The sequence below is a fragment of the Mixophyes fleayi genome, chromosome 3 (assembly GCF_038048845.1).
Source record: "Mixophyes fleayi isolate aMixFle1 chromosome 3, aMixFle1.hap1, whole genome shotgun sequence".
NCBI lineage: Eukaryota > Metazoa > Chordata > Amphibia > Anura > Limnodynastidae > Mixophyes > Mixophyes fleayi.
This window is the reverse complement of record NC_134404.1, coordinates 332,823,483-332,830,400: the sequence shown is the minus strand read 5'-3', so window position 1 is coordinate 332,830,400 and position 6,918 is coordinate 332,823,483. Positions and strand designations below refer to the sequence as shown.

The 6,918-nt window shown below is 43.9% G+C and overlaps 1 long non-coding RNA gene across 1 annotated transcript; it reads right to left on the bottom strand.

The window, feature by feature from the left end:
• Positions 1–1,279: 1,279 nt before the first annotated feature.
• Positions 1,280–6,215, bottom strand: LOC142143044 (uncharacterized). Its single transcript, XR_012689480.1, has 2 exons — positions 6,167–6,215; positions 1,280–3,170 (listed from the first exon to the last, which is right to left on the bottom strand). It is a non-coding gene; the product is annotated as an uncharacterized LOC142143044 (long non-coding RNA).
• Between the last annotated feature and the right edge of the window lie 703 nt (positions 6,216–6,918).

The window sequence follows — 6,918 nt, the reverse complement described above, 5'->3', positions numbered from 1 at the left end:
ACCTCTTAAAGGAATCGCAGGCGAACAATAGCGCCGAAGAGGAATAAGAGAGGATGGTTGCTAGGCGGCCCGATGCAAGTGACACGAAGAAAGGGGGGTGCAGACAACAAAGTCCATCCTATTTTGTTACACCTGAGCAGTGCAGGTAGCCACTCAGGGAAAGGAGGGGGCAGGGGGCGAGACAGGAGGCAGGACAAGGTGAGGGTAGTTAAAGGAGAGGGGGAAGGAAGCTTATTATATATAGTTTTTCAGTATCCCCCCACCCATCCCCTACAGTACATGCAGGTAATTCTTTAAAAATAATTAAAAACAAGTAAAAAATATAAAAATATATATTAAACACTTTTTATATGTAATCTTGGTAAATGCTTGACATGTAATGTTGTTGTCATTGTATGCTTTGTGAATATAATTTATTGCTCAAATTGCTTTGTCACAGTTGGAAGGACGGGAAAGCGGCGAGCAAGGAATAGGAAGTGGGGAGCCAGCAGGGCCGGGCAGTATCACCCAAGGAAGACGGACGCATGCCTGGGTTCCAGCTTCAACGGTTGGGTCAATACTGGCGGCGTTCCAGATTTATTGGAGGTTGATTTATGCCAAGGGGGCTGGTCTCCGGAGGGCGTTGTTGCAGTGCCTACATGGTAGTAAGCAGAACACGCCCTAATATTTGACAAGTTCAATGTTTATAAACCAAACCCCGCTGTCTACCCTACTGGAAATTAATTCCATCACGCCACTCCTAGATTGGGATCGAGATTTTCCAGAAATGTGTTACACTGTCCGCAATTCGCGGTACAACCTCTTTGTGACCTCCACATAAACATGTGCAACAACAGTGCCACAAATACTTTATTCTGATTACTTTATATGGTCACCATATTAGTTATTAGTTGGCTGATGACTGGGCGTGAGTTTTATTCATACGTTGTTGTTAATATTGCTTCACAATTGTCCATTTAAGGCTTGTTTATTATAATGTGTAGCCAACCCTTTATGATACATTCCTTCCCCCCCCCCATTCACCATTTTCCTACGCCTGAAATTAAACCATAGTGGTTTCCAACGTATACCCATTGTCTGCGTATAGTGTTATCAAGTGCAGTCATCCGAGTCAATCCCTACTATAGAGATCCCTGCCCACCTCCCACAAGTCCCTGTGAGGACTCAGGTACAGGCACAGCACAAGGACAGATGGTGAGAATTCCTTGTATACACTATTTATCAACACCCCTCAGAGAACCAGTGGGTGCAGTTTATTTTGAACAAGAATCACACAGAGTTTATTTTAAAATATTTTTATTTAACAATATGCAGAGATGCAATTGAAATATTGCTGAAGTTTTATTTATTAACCAACACTGCCAGCGCCCAGGGAACCCCAAATATCTAGGTGCAGTCAATTTAACCAATTCACCAGTATTTCTGTAATAACAGCCATTATTCTGGTCATATTTGGGGCTCCCAGGGATCTGGTTTCAGAGTTACTGATCTATAGATCCAGAGGAAGGCGAAGAAAACCCCCGGAGACATTTCATTCTTCTCAGAGGGGAAAAAAATTCCTTCCTGACTCCACGTATGGCAATCGATTGTCATCCTGGATCACATATATATAACTGCATATTGCTGTATATACCTGTAGAGACGACATAAGGGGGAGGGAGCCCTGCTCATAGGAGCTTACAATCTAATGAGATGACTCTTGCCCATTAGAGCTTACAATATGATTCATCTAAATAGAAGGGGGAAGGGAGCCAGGGCTGCCATCAGGGTGGTACGGCCAGTACAGCTGTAAGGGACCTCTCGGTCTGGGCCTCCTGGACTGTCTGGGCCCCTTAGTCTGACAGACCCGTCCCCTTTATTATGATGGGGAAAAGGAGAGGGGCACATTTACCGTGATTTGGAAGGGGGCAGAAGGGCACATTTACTGTGATTGGGGGGGCTGAGGGGCACATCTACTGTGATAGGGGGAGGGGAACATTTCTAGTGATGGGGAGAGGGGAACATTTATGGGGGGGGGGGGGGGTGGGGGCGGGGTTGGGGGGGGGCGGAGGGGCCCTGCCAGATTAACTAGTACTGAGCCCCACAGTTTCTGATGGCAGCCCTGAAAGTAGCCCTGCTCGTGGGAGCTTACAATCTAATAAGATGAATCTTGCCCGCTAGGGCTAACACTGTGATTCATCTATACAGAAGGGGGAACTGAGTCAGGGCTGCCATCGGGGTGGTACGGCCAGTACAGCTGTAAGGGACCTCTTGGTCCGGGCCCCCTGGACTGTCTGGGTCCCTTAGTCTGACAGACCCGCCCCCTTTATTATGATGGGGAAGAGGAGAGGGGCACATTTACTGTGATGGAGGGGGGGGGGGGGGGCAGAGGGGCACATTTACTGTGATTGGGGGGAGAGGAACATTTACTGTGATTGGAGGGGCAGAAGGGCACATTTACTGTGATGGGGGGGCGAGGGGCACATTTACTGTGATTGATGGGGAGGGGCACATTTACTGTGATGGTGGAGAGGGGAACATTCGTAGGAGCTTACAATCTAAAGAGATGAATCTTGCCCGCTAGGGCTTACACTGATTCATCTATACAGAAGGGGAAGGGAGCCTATACAGATATAATTACAATCTTTTCATTTACCGCTTCATTAGCGACGACAGAGCAGCGGATCCCACGTCGTAGCAGTTACATCAGCGTTTGAAGATGTTATAATCCCATAGATGTAGAGATCCATTGGTCCTGTCAGTGATCTGGGGATTCAACCTCCCAACTGACTGACTGGAGCAGCTTCTGGTCCTTATATCATGACCATTACATCACAATGTCCTGGTCTCCATGGGAACTCTGTCACCTTCTATGATGTCATCACTGGCTCTGACCTCAGGTTACTAATAAGGGATGAAAGTATAAACCAGAGATGGTGGAGGGTGTAAGCCTAAGAGATAAACATAAAATCACATTCATGTCTGGGCTAGATCAGGTCTATGACTGGGCGGAAGGTTTGTGCCTCCCGTGGCTTTTTCTTGCTGTGTTGCCCCTTCCCCCAGATTGGTCTCAGAGATTCAAGGCCCAAATCTCCACCACCTTCTATGTGTATAAATACTATAAATAATTTATTCTGTCTGTAGTAACAGAGCTTCTGTTCTTCCACCCTATTAGAATTACAGTCTCCACCCTATAAGAAGATAGAAATGGAACAAATGAGAAAGAGACAATCCTGTGATTTTGCCTTTATATATAGATATTTCCACAAATCCACAGTGCATATAATTAGAATAACTGTACAATTTACCCTGAATTTACAGAAGTATAACAGGTATAAGAAGACAGTATACGACTATCTAAAATATGACGTAAATGACCTCATACATACAATAAAAAAATATATTACTAAATACTATAGTACCAACATTTATAAGCACCATAAATAAAAAAGCTCTATGAATTGCAAATGAATAATCATGTTCCATGTAATCGGATTAATAATTTACTAATGAAGAACATAAATGTATATAATGAGCTGTCATCACTGAATCTGGATTATCATCATCACAATAAACTCTACGGCCCCTGAAAGTTATACGACATAAACCTGATCACTGCTCCCTGTATGTTGTGCAGAGTTGTTAGACGTTGTGCACACATTATGGGGCTCGTGCAGAGTTTGACGTAGGTGTCTCCTTTTTATGTAAAATGCGCATTTTTGTACTATCCATGGGCACAAGAAATGCGTAAGAAAAAGACCCTATGTAGAGTCAGGTGCATCTTACACTAACAACTCTCAATTATCCTCGTACCTGGACAAAATTCAGATAATTTGGACAACAGGACAGTGCCACCTAAATTGGGAGGTATGTTTTGGTAGGGTTCTCTCCCATGGGACCCCCACCTTTCGTATATTTATATAGGGAAATAGTAACAAAAGAGAGATAGAATTAAAGTTTAATTGGTATTAACACATCAACAATTAGTGAAAAATTAAGGGTTATAAGAGATAATGGTGATTGTATAGATTAACTACTTCTCCAGATTACATCTGATCACTTACAAGATACGTTTCTACTTTGGGTCTGATCAAATCAAGCGCAAAAGTTTATAAGAAAAAAAAAATGACATGACTATAGCAATGTATAAATATAAACAATATTATTTTACATTTTTTCACTTATGACAGTTCAAAAAAAACTAAGTATCTTAATAAAACAATAGAGACGTTTGCTAATTAGCGCTCAGATTTATATAATCAGAAAGATAATAAAATTATTAAAATAGCAAATACGTCCAACAGATGGCAGCATTGCATAGAAGATATGAATTACATAGCAACCAATGCTAAATGGTATTTTTGGGAGGTTTAAAACCTTTTGCAGCTGGAAATCAAGCATTTGGCAACTTGGTAAGTATATGCAATATAATTTTGTAGTCTTTAAGTATGTTTTATTATTCAGAGGGGCTTACATCACACAAGACGCACAGACTGCAAAAAAGTAAAAGTTAGCTCAAAGCAATGTCTGTTTTATCTCTTAACCCTTCTCTATGAAATTGAACATTTCCTGATTTCTGCCCATTTTAACCTTAACACGGTGGCTCAGTGGTTAGCACTTCTGCCTCGCAGCACTGGGGTCATGAGTTCAATTCCCAACCATGGCCTTATCTGTGAGGAGTTTGTATGTTCTCCCTGTGTTTGCGTTGGTTTCCTCCGGGTGCTCCGGTTTCCTCCCACACGCCAAAAACATACTAGTAGGTTAATTGGCTGCGAACAAATTGACCCTAGTCTGTCTCTCTCTCCGTCTGTCTGTGTGTGTATGTTAGGGAATTTAAGCACCAATGGGGCAGGGACTGATGTGAGTGAGTTCTCTGTACAGCGCTGCAGAATTAGTGGTGCTATATAAATAAATGATGATGATGATATTAAAGGCTAACGCCATCATTTTACTATAACATGCCCCCTAATCTAACCAACATGTTTCCTAATAAAAAAAAACACCTTTCAACTAACTGCTGCACTTTTCAGGTTACAGATACCAGTAGAAACCTGTAACAGCCTAACTTATTTTAGAATGTCCATACAACCAGTGATGCTCATATAACACAGCAATTTACAAATGACCACCTCCCCCTGCCCCCCATTCCATCATTGATGTCTGGAAAATTGAACAAATTCTATTCAAGATGGCTGTTTGCATTCCTGATGTCAGAGTATTGATGCTATGGAGGGGGCAATAGTGGCCCATATATCATGTTTAATACGTGGAAAACAGGGGAACTTTTTATCTCTGATGCCTTAAACAAATTGACCCTTTCTAAAAATGTTTTATATACTGGTCTGTCAGTGTCTCTGTGTCAGCCAAGTGCATCCTAAGTGTCTGGGATGGGCCATGGACACTACATTGAAAGTAATGGTAAACACCAATTCCATTATGGTTAAATATAAGCTCTGCGTCTTTGCACATTGTCCCCTAATATTTAATATAAATAAATGGTGCACACAGATACTGCAAGTGCTTCAGTGCCATTGAGTTCACATGGACCAGAGATACACAGATTTTTTTTTGGATTGAGGGTCACAATGGGAGATTAAAACTCATTTAAAGGGGCCACAATGGAATATTAACTTACTTAAAAATATAAAATATCTAGAATTTACTAGAGGAAAAGAGGAACCTCTTTGAAGTTATGGGATGTGGCGCAATGTTGTTAAAGTCTCTGAGGGGATAGAAGCCGCCACATGGGACATGCTACGTACAGATACTCACCTGTGTCTGTGAAGCGGAAAGGATTTATACAACTCCCAGGCCCATTGTCTGCACGATTATATTATAATCTACTTTGCTGTGCAGACTGATGCTGCGCTCTCAGCAATGGATACTACAAGTTGCTCTGCTCTCCCTTCTACATCTGAGGGTTGAGTTATTGGACCCCTGGCACTGACTATGTGCTGTGTGCAGCTTCTCTCACACCTGCCCCCGCTGCCCACCAGCTTTTCTCTCACATACCACCCTGCCAACCAACTTTCCTCACACATGCCCCCTGGATACCAGCTTTTTCCTCACAGGCCACCCTGCCAACCAGCTTTTTCCTCATATACTCCTCTTCTCACCATCTTTATCTCCCATGTCACTCTCTGCCCTCCAGGTTTTCTCACACATGCTCCTCATTACTTCTTCTTACCTGTTTCTCCTCCAGGGCTGTCAGTTACACAGGAATGTTTTCATCAGCCTATCTCCACTGTGTACCATGTGACTACATCAGCTGTCTCCACTGTGCACCATGTGACTAAATCAGCTGTCTCCACTGTGCACCATGTGACTACATCAGCTGTCTCCACTGTGTACCATATGACTACAACGCCCGCCTCCACTGTGTACCATGTGACTACAACGCCCACCTCCACTGTGTACCATGTGACTACCTCGTCCGCCTCCACTATGTACCATGTGACTACAACGCCCACCTCCACTGTGTACCATGTGACTACCTCGTCCGCCTCCACTGTGTACCATGTGAATACAACGCCCGCCTCCACTGTGTACCATGTGACTACCTCGTCCTCCTCAACTGTGTGCCATGTGACTACATCAGCTGCCTCCACTGTGTACCGTGTGACTACATCAGCCCTCCTCCACTGTGTACCATGTGACTCATCAGCTGCCTCCACTGTGTACCATGTGACTACCTCGTCCGCCTCCACTGTGTACCATGTAACTCATCAGCCCGCCTCCACTGTGTACCATGTGACTCATCAGCCGCCTCCACTGTGACTACCTCGTCCGCCTCCACTGTGTACCATGTGACTACCTCGTCCGCCTCCACTGTGTACCATGTGACTACATTGTCCGCCTCCACTGTGTACCATGTGACTACATCGTCCGCCTCCACTGTGTACCATGTGACTACATCGTCCGCCTCCACTGTGTACCATG